At 37.8% G+C, this 17,604-nt stretch overlaps 1 protein-coding gene and 1 long non-coding RNA gene across 2 annotated transcripts in view; one reads left to right on the forward strand and one right to left on the reverse strand.

Moving 5' to 3' along the window:
• LOC145985838 (uncharacterized) overlaps positions 1–15,815 on the forward strand; it is a 55,082-nt gene extending 39,267 nt beyond the window's left edge. The window contains exons 2-3 of the long non-coding RNA XR_014441458.1: positions 9,649–9,676; positions 13,602–15,815. This is a non-coding gene — a long non-coding RNA (uncharacterized LOC145985838). The remainder of the gene's footprint in view (positions 1–9,648; positions 9,677–13,601) is intronic.
• bs (serum response factor blistered) overlaps positions 1–17,604 on the reverse strand; it is a 136,148-nt gene that overhangs the window by 63,609 nt on the left and 54,935 nt on the right. The gene's annotated exons all lie outside the window — the stretch shown is intronic.

Below are 17,604 nucleotides of genomic sequence, written 5' to 3' on the forward strand. Positions count from 1 at the left end.
ACAGAAAACAATCATATTGCGAGTGAAGTGGACAAGAAAACATAATATATATATATATATATATATATATATACAGGGTGTTGCAAAATACCTGTTACAACGCTTGGGAGGTGGTTCGACAAGTAAAAACGAGGAAAAAATGTCATGTGAAAAAATGTCGAAATCGGCACCGTTTGCGAGTGACAGGCGTGCGAAAATCGCCTCACACCATGCGTAAAGTACAATAACTCAAGAAGGAAGAAAGATATCAATGTCGGAATAAAAGAATACAAACAAAATCGTGCCTGACGAATACAATGGTGCAGCAATTGAGGCCCAGTGTAAATTGCGCAAGGTGACTCTCAAAGAAAGTGGGGAATCCCGATGGAAAATATAGGAAATTTACTACTATTTTCTACATAATGTTGAGATCGGAATGTAGGCAGTAAAAAATGACGACGTATGTCCACATGTCCCACTACTGCTGGGACACCGTCCCACACTCGGGAAATAGGAAATTCACTCGAAAATGACGCTATGCCGTCAAATTACGCTCAGATTGATTTCAGCTAATTGGTACAGAAAGCTCCACTAGAGGCGCTGTGAGTGTAGGTCACCTGTTACGTATTAGTGTTGGTGGATACTACGTAGAGACTGTAGTCGACCGTTGTTTTTCCTGTCTTGTTCTGCGTCTCGCAGCGTGGAGTTTAGTCTGGCGTGTGTGTATGGTTGAATTGCGCTAAGGAATACTGTACGTAGAGTACGTATTCCCGTGTTCTTTCTCGGTTTGCAACAACTGCGTGGACACCTGTGTGACATTACGTGGGTGCTAATCACGGTAGTTGTGATCCGTCACTCGGAGGGAAAGTGCCCCTGTTTCTGGGCAGTTCTCGAACAAGACAATGGTGGAGTACTCTACCCACGAGCTTGCTGATATGCATCTCGTTTATGGAGAGGCAAACCGAAACAGCCGTGAAGCACGTCGTTTGTATCACGAACGTTTTCCCAATAGGCGATTACCAGCACATGCACTCTTTCAAAGACTTGATGCTCGACTGCGTGAAACTGGATCTCTACTACCCCGTAGGTGGGATTGTGGAAGACCCCGCACTGTGCGCACTGTGCAATTTGAAGAGGACGTGTTGGACGCGATACGAGACCGTCCTGACACCAGCACACGTGTCATTGCTCGTACTCAACAAACCCACCATAGCAATGTGTTCCGCGTTCTTCGAGAGGAGGGATTGCACCCATACAAATTGCATAAGGTGCACCACATACTGCCCACGGACTTTCCCCTACGCATGGATTTCTGCCAATGGTACGTGCAACAAACTCTTTCCATTCCAGAGTTCCCAACAATAGTTTTGTGGACCGATGAGGCAATGTTCACCAGGGACGGCATGTTCAATAGCCACAACAGCCACGTCTGGGATATGGACAATCCGCATGCAATCATTGTGCGCCATCATCAACATAGGTTCGCAGTGAATGTGTGGTGTGGCGTAGTAGGTGACCACTTGATAGGCCCGTACATTTTGCCATCTACTTTGTGTGGTGGGAATTATCGGGTGTTTCTACATGACGTATTACCTGAACTTTTGGAAAACGTGCCACTGGCAGGTAGACAACGTATCTGGTTTCAACACGACGGCGCCCCCGCACATTTCGACCGGGGAGCCAGAGCCTTACTCAACGATATTTTCGGCGATCGTTGGATTGGCAGGGGTGGACCTTTACCGTGGCCACCTCGTTCCCCCGACCTCACACCACTGGATTTCTTTGTGTGGGGAGAAATGAAAAGGCTTGTGTATGAAACCCCTGTGGAAAGTGCTGAGGATCTCGTTGCTCGTGTTAGTGCCGCTGCTGGGACAATTGGTGACATGCCAGAGGTATTTGCACGTACCAGACAATCAGTGCTTCGCCGATGCCATCTTTGTCTTGAAGTCAATGGCGGACATTTTCAACAACGTCTCTGAGTATACCGGTGTTTGTGTGAGCCCCTATCAGCACCACATAGTGTCCTTTAGTGAAAGGTACGAGTGAAGATGCTGGATATCGCTGTACTTCATACCGTCGATCTGCATGTGCGGAGGTTGTGCGCTTCTCAGTGGAATCCCTTCCAGATGTGCTGTGCCTGGAAATGTTACATGCCATTGTGTGCGTTTTCTCGCCATTCTCCGTCTTCATTCCTTCGAGGATTACCCACTTTCTTTGGAGAGCTCTCTTGTAGTATATGTACAGCCTAACGACATGTGGCCATTGTTTAACTTTTGTTTTTCGTACTGCAAAGTAGTGTGTCAACATTAAGGGATTGAAAACTTTTTTTTATGATTTTCCAGTATTTTTTTCCATTTGGGATGGTGTCCCAGCAGTAGTGAGACATGCGACAAATTGGTTTCTTTTCTTCGAACCGCAATGTGAACCGTGTACAACAGGAGATTTGCAGTTATTTTCCTATTTCCCGGGTGTGGGACGGTGTCCCAGCAGTAGTGGGACATGTGGACATACGTCGCCATTTTTTACTGGCTACATTCCGATCTCAACATTATGTAGAAGATAGTAGTAAATTTCTTGTATTTTCCATCAGGGGATTCCCCACTTTCTTTGAGAGTCCCCTTGCGCAATTTACACTGGGCCTCAATTGATGCACCATTGTATTCACCAGGTACGATTTTGTTTGTATTATTTTATTCCGACATTGCTATATTTCTTCCTTCTTGAGTTATTGTACTTTACACATGGTGTGAGGCGATTTTCGCACGCCTGTCACTCGCAAACGGTGCCGATTTCGACATTTTTTCACATGACATTTTTTCCTTGTTTTTACTTGTAGAATCACCTCCCAAGCGTTGTAACAGGTATTTTGCAACACCCTGTATACATATATATATATATATATATTCCCAAACTGAAAACAATATTGATTTACTAAGGTGCAAGTTATTTCATGAGGCGTCATGGCATTCTCTCTTTTACAACTTTTATCATTTAGATTGTTCGGCAGCCAGGGCCAAGCTTGACGAGACTAAGAAAAGCAGGTATTACAAGCGAAGCGAGAAAGAAAATTTTATGAAATGTTTTTATTTGCATAAAATTTGAAATTGAGGGGGATAATTGCCCCTCTGTGCCCTCTGTAGGTTCCCTTGGCCAGCAATGTTTGCCCCCTTGCCCTCCTTAGAATTCATTTCCATTCAAGGTTGGGGGAGAGGGCAATGCCCCCTGCCCCACTGTGGTTACGCCACTGATATGCACACATGAACATAGTGATATGCACACATGAACATAGTAACAATATGAAGTGTGTGTGTGTGATTCCAATGTATCCAAAAATTCTAATTTAATTTAATTAAACAGTATATTTAAAACATTTAATTTGAGGTCCTTAGTTTACATTTGCCATTTCACATACTCAGACTCGAAATACATTTACAAACACAAGTCACACAAATGTTATGGTATATATTCTAACCTGCGAGAAATTGTTTATTGTGTAAGAATTTCAAACTCAAATCTACCTAATCATCTTCAAGAAATCTTATCTTGCAATAATCTTCCATCTGTCAGATTGCTCTACAAAGGACAGTAACAAAGTAAACAGATCGAGAGAATTCTGTTTTATTGTTCACACATTATTTTCCTTCCTCGATAAAAATTAAACTCAACTGTGAAAATCTTGCCTCAGGGCATTTATGAATATGTATAAATTCAATAGGATTTGGAGTAATAAAAGTTGTAATTTTTCACGTCTACGGAGTAATATTAAAGCATAATTCACGGAGCCAATAATTCACGCATAATTCCCAGAATTCATGGAATTCCCGGTAAGTAGTTACCCTGTTAACTGTGAAACAAGCAGTCTGTTTCACTATTATTTTAGATAAAAAAGTTTATCACATTTTTTAAAAATTATAAATTCCAAATATCACGCAATTAACAAATCTCGTTTACAGAGATTCCTGATGTCTTCCGTTACATTAAATTTTAAAGATGTTGGCCTACTCCACTTGTGAAATAGAAAACTCCATGGTGAGTCTACGTTACCATTTTCATTATTTAATTTATTCCAGTGTTCTTCCGCAATGAACGAAGCTATGTTTCCCGTCACTCTTTTTAAAACCCTTCTCTTTTTATTCATAAGCTTCTCGTCGATGATGCGGTTTGACAAACCTATTCTTGGGTTAAAATTTATAATGACCGAATCGTGTTCATGCCATCTTATTGCCATTCTCCTTGAATCTTCATCCTAAGATTGTGTATTACATTTAGCTCTAACCAGTGGCATCTCGTGGCCTCAAATTTGGCGGGGGCTTATTTTTTAAAGAATTTAAAACATAATGACATTTCACATGAACTACAAAACTGGACTTATTTTTTAAAGAATTTAAAATATACTGACAATTCAAATGAATTACAAAAGAAACAGGTATTGCTGTGAAACATACCTTTCTACCAACGTTGACTCTCATTTAAACAAGAACTGTGCTCTTCTGCTCAGCAAATTTTTTTATTACTTTTTCGTTGAAGCCTTCTATGTTTGCAATGTATTCTTTCTATATTGTAAGCACTGCCAAGGCATTGAGTCTGTCCATTTCTTAAGCAGGTTTTAATACGCTTCAATGTGCTGAAACATTGTTCAGATTCAGTTGTTGCCACTGGAGTTGTTAAAACTATGTTTCTCATTTTTACTGTTTTTGAAAAGGTATCCTCCAAATTATTTTCAATGAAAAATGAATGCAATGTACTGATAGAGTTTATGTTTTTAAACTCTTCACAACAATAAAGAATATGAAGTTCACTCTTTAGTTTTCCCTCTTCTATGAAGGGATAATATTTGGCACAATTCTTACACGAATCATCCAGAAAATCAGACATCCTCCAGTCATTGAATTTTGCAAGGTCAACTAAATTGAAACACTCCAAATGTTCAGTTGTACCAAATTGGCTTCGGCTTGATGAATAATTATATCACAGCACTCAATAGCGCATGCTGTTTTGTTAACACTGCTTTTCTTCAACAAGTTAACACAGAACAGAACTATCATCTGAAGAGTTGGCCAGTTCATTCCTAATATCACTGATGTCAGCAAGAAATTTACGAATATGTTCCTTTACGTGTACCATTGTTGTAATTTTCTTCTGCAAAATATTGTAAAATATTTCGACGAAGGGCATTATCCTGTTAAATATATCCAAGAAAAAATGAATTCCTCATCTTCAAGGAAATGTATTAGATTGAGTTGGTGTGCATAACAATGCACACGGATAAACATCTCTTACAAGTTTCTGGACTCCAAGCTGTACCCCTCGGAATGCAGATCCACTATCATAGGTTTGAGAAACTAATTTATCCTTTAGTTTATACTGCTCTAATGCATCTAATATACATTGGAATATCCCTGATGCAGATCTGTCAGTCAGTTGCACGAAACCATGAAAATGCTCTACTACTTGCGAACACTGAACAAAACGAATCACAATAACAATTGTGTCTTATTGGAAATGTCGCTGGTTTCATCCGCTTGTACAGACACAAACATCACTTTGTTTACATCCTCCTGGAGGGCCTCACTGTAAACCTGGTACATACAGTCTAACAACTCATTTTGTATCATGGCTGATGTGTATTTATTTACTTTGGATTCCTCTAAATGTTCATGCAAACTGTTATCTAGCTTAGCAATTTCACTTACTAAATCTAGGAATCTGTTTAAAGATTCTTCTCTTTCACTATGTCCACGTAGAGCAAGTTCATGTCGACCACAGAATTTTAAGCAATCGATAATTCTATTTAATATATGCCTATTTTTCCGGACTAATTCATTGTGTCTTGTAATTGACAGCCTATATCCTTCATCAATTTGTGTTCGAACATCAACCTTTCCAAACAAACTCAACTAAGAGTTTCCAATATGCGAAGAACTAGTTTCATGTGACTTAATTCTTTCAGAAAGATGTTTGAGATCACTTATACCATGAACTGTCCATGAAGCATCACCACCAAACTAAAGGCAATTAAAACAAAATAGTTTTCTTGATCTCGCTAGCTGTCAACAATGGTTTCCTGTTGTAACAGTCTGGATTGAAAGAGCATGATTGTGATTTGTGATTTTGTATTATTGTAACACTCGGATAGTCAGGACCTAATTGTTTAACAACAAGTTTTTCTTGGTCACTCAACATCTGAAATGGCGTTGCCAACAAGAAATCCACTTTGTTCATAGCGAATAAAAGCCACCACAACATTACAGTACAACACGCGAGATCGAACGCGACGCGACGGAACTAGCCCCGAATTCAGCACTCAAACCCATTGCACTCTCCCCTTCTCTATCTGCTAGCATGTCACCTTCACTGTAGCGTAGGCCACGCCTCCTTTGCAACGAGCTCCGGAGACCGATAATTGACATCAATGCCGCTAGGAGCGCTGTCGTATCCATTGCAGCAGCTTATGTGGGTAAAAATCGCCTTTTAAGATTGTGTGATAGTTATGCGTTATGGTGACTGATAATTACTTCAATACGTCCGTTTTTCTTCAGGGGCTAAGCCCCGGAAGCCCCAAGGGACAAGACACCACTGGCTCTAACTGCTTTAAAGGTATTATAAATATTTTCACTTTACGGCTTAAGCAGCATTATGTTTAATTCTCAGTGCGAATAATTTATGCATAATTCAAGATATTTTCATCAACAGATACACTGGTATATGAATTTATTTTTGACTAGCTGATTACCTGGCATTGCCTGGGTATTTATTTATCCCAATCTTGTATTAGACAGGAAAATAATGAATTCTAACTACAGTGTAAAATGTAACTAATTTTAAATGTGATCGTGAATGTCACCAATTAGCCTAGCGACTCCGAAAACTATGGATTCGACACTAATCTAGGTCAGTTGTGGCATTTTATTTTTCAGCCCCTCTCACCCCCATGCCGATAGGTGATGAACTTGAAGTTAAACCGCATTGGGAGTGTCGCGAAAACTATGGATTCCATTCGCAATACAGCCTGAATGTTAGACAAACCGACAAACACTATCATTGTGCTGGATTGCATAGAGTCACGGATGTCTCTTTCTGGGGAATTTAATATTGGGGAATTTAATATTGGCCGTTCTTGATTATTTTTACATGTCACCCCCTCCCATCCCAGGGGTGTGCCACCCCAAAAATATTATTTCCAGATTGCAAGTGATACATGTACCAAGTTTGGTTGAAATTGCTCCAGGCGTTCGAGAGTTATGCCGGAACAAACATATATATATACACACACACACACACCCACACACATACATTCAATTTTATATATACCTAGTCATGTCATAAATTCTGTTACAAAGTTAATAATGAACTACAGGCACATTGAGCAAGCTAATGTATTAATATTTGGATGTTACAAAGGTACAGGTCTTGTCAACACAGAGCACCAATCACTGTTCAAAATGGCCACCGCTGGCGTTCACACAGACCCGAAATCTCTGAGGCCTGTCATCTATCGCAGCATGCACGGTCTCGAGGGGAAAGTCTGCCACTGCCTTCACAAGAAAACGCTTGAGGTTTGGATGCCTCTTCCTACAGACCATGCCCTCCAAAACGGACCACAACCTGTAGTCCAATGGGCTGAGGTCAGGGCAGCTGGAAGGTCAATGATTTCACAAGTGGCTCCAACACTGTTGCTTGGTACACTTTTGCAGATGTTTTCAAACCAGGTTCACAGAAGTGGAAGTCCGTTGTGCCATTGTACGAAACTCCCTCCCCCCCCCCCCCAAACCATCACTGAGGCGGGATGATGGCCTCTGAGGATCCGTGGCATGTTTTCACGAGCTTCCTGGGATGTCGAGGCATAAACACGGTTGTTTTGACAATTGTAAGACTTAAATCGTGAAGATTTTTTCATCTGTGAAAAGGATCCTCCTATGGCCACCATTTGCTTAACACTGAAGGAGTCTTTTTGTTTTCTGCTCCCTCTGGAGCTTAAGCTGTGGAGTGAGGAAGTGATCAGTACTTCGTCGATAAGCGCGGAGTCCGAGGTCACATCAGAGTGCACGGGAGATCGACATTTTCGAAATATTCAGCTCTCTAGTCATCACTGCTTGCTTCCTGACAGGATTTTGTCGAATCCGTGCCGCCACTGCTTTCACGAGCTAATGGCTCCTCACGCTGCAAGGTCTACCTTTTCTGGGGCGGTCCTCAATTGTTCCTGTGTCACAGTATCTGTTGATGGTCCGATGCACGAACATCCTGCTGATATTCAGCTCTTTCAGGGTGTTGAAAATGTCAGATGGTGATTTGCCAACTTTGTGCAGTGCGATTGCTGCCACATGGTTCTCGTATACACCCCACTCCATTCGACTTGCAGTGAAATTCACCTTTCCGCTAGCATAGTCAAACACACAATGATACTGGTTGTTGTTTGATCCAACATTGCAGTGTTGCCATCCCTGTCTAAACTTTGTAACAGAACTTATGACATGACTAGGTATGCAGAAGATAATATCAGTTGCTTCAGTTAGAGGCAGATGCCTTTAAATAGGGAATGATAAGAACTAGAGGCTTCCCACATGGCCAAGTAGTTAGCACTCTCACCTCTGTAAATACATGTTGCTGAATGAGACCTACAAGAAAACATTCAGTACACCCCTCCCCCAAACTCCTTCAACATTTGAAGGTCATCATTTGCAATCATCTCACTCCATGCGATTGATGTTCTTAAAAGTTTGCATAACCACTGTCGGATATTACAAAATAATGCACTAAATGTTACTACAGAAGTGCTTTTTTTATTCTTGTTGCAATATTTTATCCTAGTTAGTCACAGTTTTTTTCAAGCTTACACTACTCCAGAGTGATTTGAAAAAGTTCTGGGAAGCCAGGATTTAATGCCGTAACAAGAATAAAAACCACTTTAATAGTAACATTTACTGCTCTGTTTTCATGTGATTGCAACCAGAATATAATATTTTGCACTTTTTCCCCCCTCACAAAAATATCTTTCATTTGTTCTGTGCAATTTATACATGATTGTTTATATTTTTGAATTGTTTTAATCATTGTGATTAAAAGCACATGATCAGAATATTATCAAATTTAGCAATAAATTTGGTATGGGATTATTCAAAGATTCACAACTATCATGTAATGGAGGGTATTGAGACAGCAGTCTCCATGTCTCACTTTCAGCACAGTATTAGGACATTAAGCTATTTAAAATTGAGTTAATATGTTGTGATAGTAATAACAAGGATATTAGCTGATACAAATATATCAGTATCTTCCAATTTGTTAAATACTTCACCTTTCTCATTGAATCATTTCTCTTTTATAACTTTGTAAAAAAATTTATTATTCTATGTTACTTTTCTGCCACTTCTGACTAACCGCAATGATAAGTTTGGAAATGATTAGATGAAAATGATGAATGGTCACTTGCAGAGAATACCCATGCTCAAACTGGAAATTCTAACCCAGGAACTTCAGTGGCATGATCAAAAATCAACTACTTAACATGCTCAGCCACCGAACCAGCTGTTGTGTATTTGTCTCATCACTGAAAACTATGTGCTAATACAAATAATAATGCAAACTGTAAGAAATCATATTTCTGAAATTAATTATAATGATTCATTATACAAATTGTGTTTAAAACTTTTATTTTTTCTATCTTTTCAGATTCTCTGCATTTCCATTCTGAGGAGAGGTAACAATGTAACTATTACTTAGCATTACTAGTTAGTAGTTACAGTAAATCACATATCCAACTTGAAGCATAAATGCAATTTGAATTGAGAACATACTATATTTCCAATACCTATAATAATGCCAAGGTTGTTAGCATACGCAGATGATGTAGACTTACTGGGGGATGATGTGAATACAATTAAGAATAATGCTAAAATATTTTTCAAAACTGCTAAAGAGATAGGTTTGGAACTTAACAAAGAGAAAACTAAATATATGCTTACAGGCCAAAACCAAGTGTTAGGTAATAATCAAAATCTAATTATTGATAACAACTCGTTTGAACCAGTTTCCAAATTCAAATACTTAGGAGTAATATTAACAAATGAAAATGATATTAAAGAGGAAATAAAAGGTAGGCTTAATTCAGGAAATGAATGTTACTTCTCTCTTCCTAAACTTTTGTCTTCTCGTTTAATATCTAAGAAACTAAAAGTTAAAATATACAAAACAGTAATTTTGCCTGTAGTATTATATGGATGTGAAACTTGGTCCCTTACATTGAAAGAGGAACATAAATTGAGAGTATTTGAAAATAAGATCCTTAGGAAAATCTTTGGACCTAAAAGGGATGAGGAGACAGGTGAGTGGAGAAGGTTACATAATTTAGAACTACATAATTTGTATTCATGTCCAGATATTATTAGAATAATTAAATCAAGAAGACTTAGGTGGGCAGGCCATGTGGCACGAATGGGAGAGGAAAGAGGAGTTCACAGGATTCTTGTTGGGAAACCTGATGGTAAGAGACCTGTAGGAAGGCCAAGACGAAGATGGAGGGACAACGTTGAGATGGACCTAAGGGAAAGATGGAAGACCTATGTTGCTGCATCCATGAACCTTCGGGTTTAAGAAGGCTAGAGAGTTAGTTAGTTATAATAATGCCAAAGGCAAAACAGCAAAGAGAATTCCAAAACTACTACTAGGATTGGAGAAATTAAAGATTAACTTTCATTTTTTAAAAAAATGAAATTGAAAAAAATGTGGAGTAAATTCTGGAATGAAGTTAATTATGTAACACATAATTTGACTGTTAAATGAATGTTGCATGAAACAGCTTTTTGACATAAAAATTTGCACTTCTGTTGCAAAAATACTCCAAGAACTAAAATATAATATTCTAATGAATTTGTAAGAGTGAAAATTACATAGTGATTTAAAAGTTTCATGTAGATAAGCACTAGACATACAAATTATTATTCTTTTGTAAGCCCTCAGAAAAATTGATTACTTATTTTTTAAACTTGCAAAAAAATATGAGAAGTGGTATGCAGGATTGCTATTATTTTTTGATTATGAAATTCCCTGACATTTCCAGGTGTTCCAGTCCAAAAATGAAATTTTTCCAGACATGATTATCATCATGATTTTTGCTTTTGAACCATGTGTTTTTCAATTAAATATATAATCTGTTAATTATTATGAATATTCACTTTCACAACTTTTTTTTTTTTAACAAATTTCATTCTACACACACAAGAACATTTGAAAATTCGAAGAGTAAAATGTAAAATTACAATAGGCATCAAATGTATTGGGTGCTACAATCACGTGTATCTAGCCTTCAGGCTAAGCTAACAGAGGTACATTATTTCACCATAACAGATCTCCACAATATAAAAGCAACAGAAAAAGTTCATAAACCATACACAATTTTAAATTTTCTGCTTTCTTGCTTGCATTTATAAGTACACAGCATCTGGAGAATTTTTTGTTGCATATAGGAATTCTATAGGAAATGCCATTAAGACTAAGATCCATAAAATAATAGACAATAACCTCACCTTCACCAACCTTTCCGATAATTATGATCATATTGTCAATGTACTTTAGTTATGAATCAGAAATCTGAACTGCAAGGTTTACTTTGATATTCTTTCTATTATCTAGTATTATAAAAGGGAAAATTTATTGCAGAAATTTGAAGGGACCATCATTTTGCACAAGACTGAGAATCATAAGAACGAAAGAAACAACTTCTAAACTGAACATTCTTTGCGAGTGGAATCACAAGAACTGAATCCACAAGTGAACGTGAAATGCTTGTTCATTTTGCAACTTTTTCGCTTGCAGACTCCAAAATGCACGTAAATTCCAGACGATCTGCAAAATTCCCTGAAATTTCCCTGTTTTTCAGATGCGTAGCAACCCTGGGTATGTGCAAGGACCTATTCTGAATATAGAATTAAGATATGATGATTCTTGCCTGTTTGCAGCAGTAAAATTGCAGAAATCCTGTACTCAGGTTGTATGAAGGTAAAAGATACATAAGTTCCCTGTGCACTTTGCACCACGCAATGAGGCATATATAGGTCGAATTTACATTTGGTCATATTTACCCATTTAATTGAGGCTGGGTGAGTCCCAGACCCACTTTGCCTTAAGTTGTATAGTTTATACAAATTATAATAATAACTATATAGTGGCTCATGAAAGTCATACCATTGAGATATCTCATCAAAACCCTGCTACAGTGTTCAAATTAGCTGAGCAAATGTTGTCCTTCGTGAAAATTACATTGGGTGACATGTTCATAAAACATGAAGGAAATGTTCTATTCTGAAGAAAAGGCAAGGGTAAAATTCGGATCTCCGGGAAACGTATTTCTTCAATTTTACAGGAGAAAGTACTTACGGAACTGAGTTTCTGTAGACTTTTGAAAGGTCGTGGAAGTATTTTCTCCCATCGTTCAATTTATTTGGCCGGTAAAAATTTATTTTTCTAGATTAATGTCTCTGATGCACAAAAGCTGTTGACTCTATTTCCTTCCACTACGTAAACCGGATGTCGCTCCGTTTCATGACGTAACCCCCAGTCAGTGTTTCCAACCACGCCATTATTTTGCAAGAAGATGAAGAAATGAAGTACACATTCCTGATATTACTACGACCCAAAATTTTAACTATGTTTGCCTAACCTAACCTTACCGGGAATGGTTTGTGGGGCTATGCGTGAATGGTGTATGGGGCATTTTTCGGTTAAGAAGGTTGGAAACACTGCATATCCACTGATGATAGACTACGCTAGTCAAGATTTGGCCACCATATTGTGTGTTTAACACAAGCGAAAAAGGAACGAACAATAATTACTTGATACGTGCAAAGTTGAAATTATTTTCGTGACAAAAAGCGAAATCCCACCTTAAAGAATCTTTCGCAATGCATAATAGGTAAGTACGAATGTGAAAAAATAACAAAATAAACGAATTTGAGTCGTTTCCCGGAGATTGGAATTTTAATAAGGCAAGCTCAAAGCTAATGCAAACCCTAAAGATGCACAAGCAATTTGATTCAAGGTGTCACCATATTAACAGAGACTACTGATTTCATCTTGTTAACTTTCACATACAATTTAACAAACTACAGTGAATAATTTCTTACAGATTCTGTACCAATCTCTTAAAAAATATGTGAGTTACATATAAATCAAATGACATTTTGTACGCCACTCTGTATTCTGTGGCTTCCCTTTGTTGTTCTGCAGATATCATTTCTTGTCACAAGCAACCATGAATATCATGTGTAAATGATGGGACAGCTGCTGAGATTCATTTTTTAATCAAATCCCTACCCCCTGCATTGTTCAAGAACTGTTTGCATTGTTTTTACTTTAGCATTGATATCGTGGCTTTATCGTGATGTCGTAAAAGTTCGGAAACACCAACAATTACTTTACAGCTGCATAATGATGGGAGTACACTTTGCATATTTGTATAAGAAGAATGGAAGCCACATAAAATTCGCATAAATATGCCAGCACGGGAGTTTCTCTTTCATTTATTGCATGTCTGAAATGTTATTGTGAAATGCCGTAACTTTTCTGGCTTGTCGTATGCGAGTGCAGTACTTCACTTCTGATCTATCACATTACTTTCTCTTTTACAGATTGTAGGATGGAGACCTTGCAAGACCATTGGTGTGGTTAGTTTACTCCACTGCAGATCTTCATGGTAGAGCAGTCAGTTTCAAACCCTGCTTAAGACATGGATGTATTATTGTGTTTGTACCATAATCCATTTCATCATTCATTCTCATCACTGTGATTAACCAAAGAGGTAGAAAAGCAATGGAAAATAACTAACATAGATTAAAAAAAAAAGGGAGATAGAGAAAGCTTACCCCATCCCATCATTCTACTGATGCAAACAAAAGGGGATTTTCAAATCAGGTGATTTCTGTACTGGTATAAGTAGATTTCATTATCTGACATTGGCAAATCCATTTGAAATCCATATTAAAAATAAGGTTCTTTGCAGGTTGTCTTTGTAAGCAATTTTTAACACCATACAAGGTGTGCAAAAATCAATATCAGGGTAGCTATTCTACACACAAGAATAAATTTAGGTTTAATTCAAGATTTTCTGACTATATTTCCCAAATTTCAAGGGTAAATGTTTCCATATGATGTAAATAATTCTTGCCTTTTATTTTTGAGAAACAGTTTTTAAAATATGGATCTCTGTCAGTTCAGACATCTTGGTATCATTTGAGAATTAATGCACATAGTGTAATTAGGTAGATTTGTGCTAACCACAATGATCAATGCAAGTTCTATGTTTGATTTTGAAGTAATATTTGTTATATGTGGCATCACTCGTTTGTTTGCAGCATATTTCATATCTATGACAAAATGTTATTTTGTGTGTGTGTTTTCAAGAATAAACACACTTTTATGCGCAATAGTCTCCCCCTGATTTTACATATAATCAGGAAATTGGTTTCTAGGCAATAAAAACTGCCCAAATAGGTAGGTAAAAAGCAATTTAAAATGAAAAAAAAAGGCATGACAGTACATGCTAAAAATGGCCCTCAATGGGATGTTGCACCACAGGTTATTATTAACAACTAACCAAATACTGATTAATTACACAGCATTGTGAAACTGGGATAGCATTTTAAAATATTATCTGGTATCCAACATCCCCACACCCAGTCATCACACACTTTTTATTGAATACAAAAATAATATTTTTTATGAAGAAAGGGCAATGTTTTCATGATTGTACTAAAATATACTGTAAATGTATACTGTAAATAACTGAAAAACATGGTCCCCAAACCATAATATTTTCAGCAATTACATCTTAAATGGAAATATTTGCACTAACTATCTGCAACTCGAACTTTGTAATTTCAAAAGCATGCTAGTTCTAAGGATGAGTTCTAACTTCAGTTCATGGGACATGTTTTATGTTCATAGGCATATTATTATTGCATCTACTTCACATTTGTACAGAACAAGAGCAGAAGCTGGAGTGAGTGGCAATGTTAAAACAAGCATATGCAAAGGTAGTTTATATTTGGTTTCTGCTTGTTCATTTTTTTCTGTTTTGAAACATGTTTACGCAGCTGGACTGACTATGAATAATCTGTGTTGTATTTTATCTTATTTTCCATCACTCTCTTGGACATGTTTTTAAAATTAAATTATAATGATGAGAATGGATGATGATTAGTTGAAATTGACAAAAGGAGACTCATGACGAACAGCCATGAATAGGTAATGAAGTTGGTTGGTTGAAGTTTGTTGTAAGTCCACTTTATGCACAGATAGGTTAATTGGGACTGGATCTACAGTTTAATGTTGGATCTGAACCACTATGTGTCTCCACTGGATATCAAACCCAGGCCCCCTTAATTACAAGGCAAAAACATTACAACTATGCCATAGAGGAGGTCATGAATGACAATGATGAAAGAGATTAATAAACATTGTAAGTAATATTCAAACCTAGAAATCCTAGTTTTACAGTGTAATACCAGAACCATGGAGGGCACTTATACAGTACTTTCCACGGTCAATTCACACGTGGAGCACCGGCTTTGGACCGGGATGAGATTGGGTAGTGAGAGTGCATCTGCCAGCATTTAGGCCCACAACTTTACACTGAACTAGGCACTGGACGTGCCAGTGCTTCAGTATCCAGATAGCTGGTGTCCACTTTGCATGTGTTTGTGAAGTGTTAAGGTATTAACAAGTGTTTTAGATTATTTTATTTTGATTTACGTATTACTCAGGGGCGATTCCTCCATGTAGGAAGTGAGGAACTTCCTACAGTTCATTTACACTTATTTCCAGTTTTCTATTTTTTTAGGAGTTTAATGCATATTATTAAATTATGAGTGCAATATGCGTACATTTTACTAGGTTTGCTACTGTTCGCTGTCACTCGTTTGCAAATGGCTTACTCCATCTGCCACCCAAAGACGACAGTTGCTCCTGCTGCTGAGGAACCTCGTTCTTCCACCTATAGCGGGATGGGTGAGGGGCGTGGAAGGGAGGGGGTGGGGTTGCTCGGTTAAATGGCCAGCGAGGAAACATCGAGGGCATCTTACATTCAGTGATGCCAACCCTGGATTATTGTTCAAAACCTAGGATAATTTGAACTTCGCTGGCATCCGGCACCCTGTGTTTGGCAAAGTGCTCTAAAGGCGCATCTTTGGGAGACTAGATAAATTTAATTCAAAGGAAGATACTTTGAGGAAAGATATTTTATATCTCATTTGTACTTCTCTAGTGGGCTTGTTCCAAACAAGAGAAAGTATGTCGACTAAAGGACAAGGTTTTACAATCGCATCCCGGTCCATCCTCTTGTTTTAATCTTTTCTTTATACTCCCCGATTAGGAAATGAACATTTTATGAAAGGAAATCGGTAGAAAGTTGGAGGTCACAAATAAAACATACGGACAGCCGTTCCCAATTGTCGAATTTCCTCCAACTTTTTCAAGCACACTATACATTGTAATTGATTTGATGGGCGAAATTCTCAATGTTGCTAACTGTAGTAAATAATGGATAACCCAAGTTCCACAACTCTAAAATAGCTGCATAAATTGAACTTAAAACTACATAATTAATTGCATTTAGCATAATTTAAGAGTTGAAGCAGCAGTTCTTCTTATCAGGAGGTTGGCAACGCTGTCCTCAATACACACGACAACAGGCAGGGAGGACCCCACAAACGTCGAACCACAGATAAGACACATATACATAATATCTGTTGTCGAACCAGCTTGGTTCACTCAAAAGTTCGAGGTTGTTATCGAAACAAGTGGCACGGTGTGTGAATTTTTGCAAGCTAACTAGGCCCATACTCAGGATTTTTTTATTCTTTTAGTGGGGGAAGATTTGAAATACTGGTGGAGTATTAGATGCGACAATGACGCTATGGTAGTATTGCAGCTGGACATTGCAGAATTGGGAAAAAATTAAAACTCCCCATAGATCCCCCCCCCCCTTTTTCCAACCAGACAAACAAGCAGCAACACAATCGCTTACAGACCAAGGCTGTCACACAGAGTACAGTTTGGTGCTTCTTGTTTACACTCAATTCTCGGAAGTATTAGAATAGTACTGTATTCCGCAGATTGTCATATTTTCAAATTTCCTTTAATTTTCTTCTACCAGTATCATTGAACAGCCACGATAATTCTATATTTAGAAAATAATATATTTATACATTAAATGATGTAGGCCTACGTATTAGCAATGATTCTTGTAATGAATTTAAATCGGGTATCGGGACGTCTGGTAGCCTCCCATCAATTGTTAAAAAATTAAAACTACCAAATATTGCAGACTGCAGACTTCTGGAGCTTGCCTATCTCCACAAACAACCCATTCGTTTACGCAAGACAAAAATTCAAATTCTTTCATAATCTGAAAAATTGTCAATGTTATATTTTCGTATGCAAAGGGTGAAATAGTGTGTGCTTACTGAGGAGACACTAGATGACATTAGAGCACGATTCGAACATACTCCTCAAAAATTCCTCCAGCACCCTGCACAAGAAGCAGACATTTCCATGACATCTGTGTGGGTAGCTACCAAGCTTTTAAACCTGAAGCCATACATTAGAAGAATTGAAAAAAAATATCAGGAGAGA

The sequence above is a fragment of the Lepisma saccharinum genome, chromosome 3 (assembly GCF_977018435.1).
Source record: "Lepisma saccharinum chromosome 3, izLepSacc3.1, whole genome shotgun sequence".
Lineage (NCBI taxonomy): Eukaryota > Metazoa > Arthropoda > Insecta > Zygentoma > Lepismatidae > Lepisma > Lepisma saccharinum.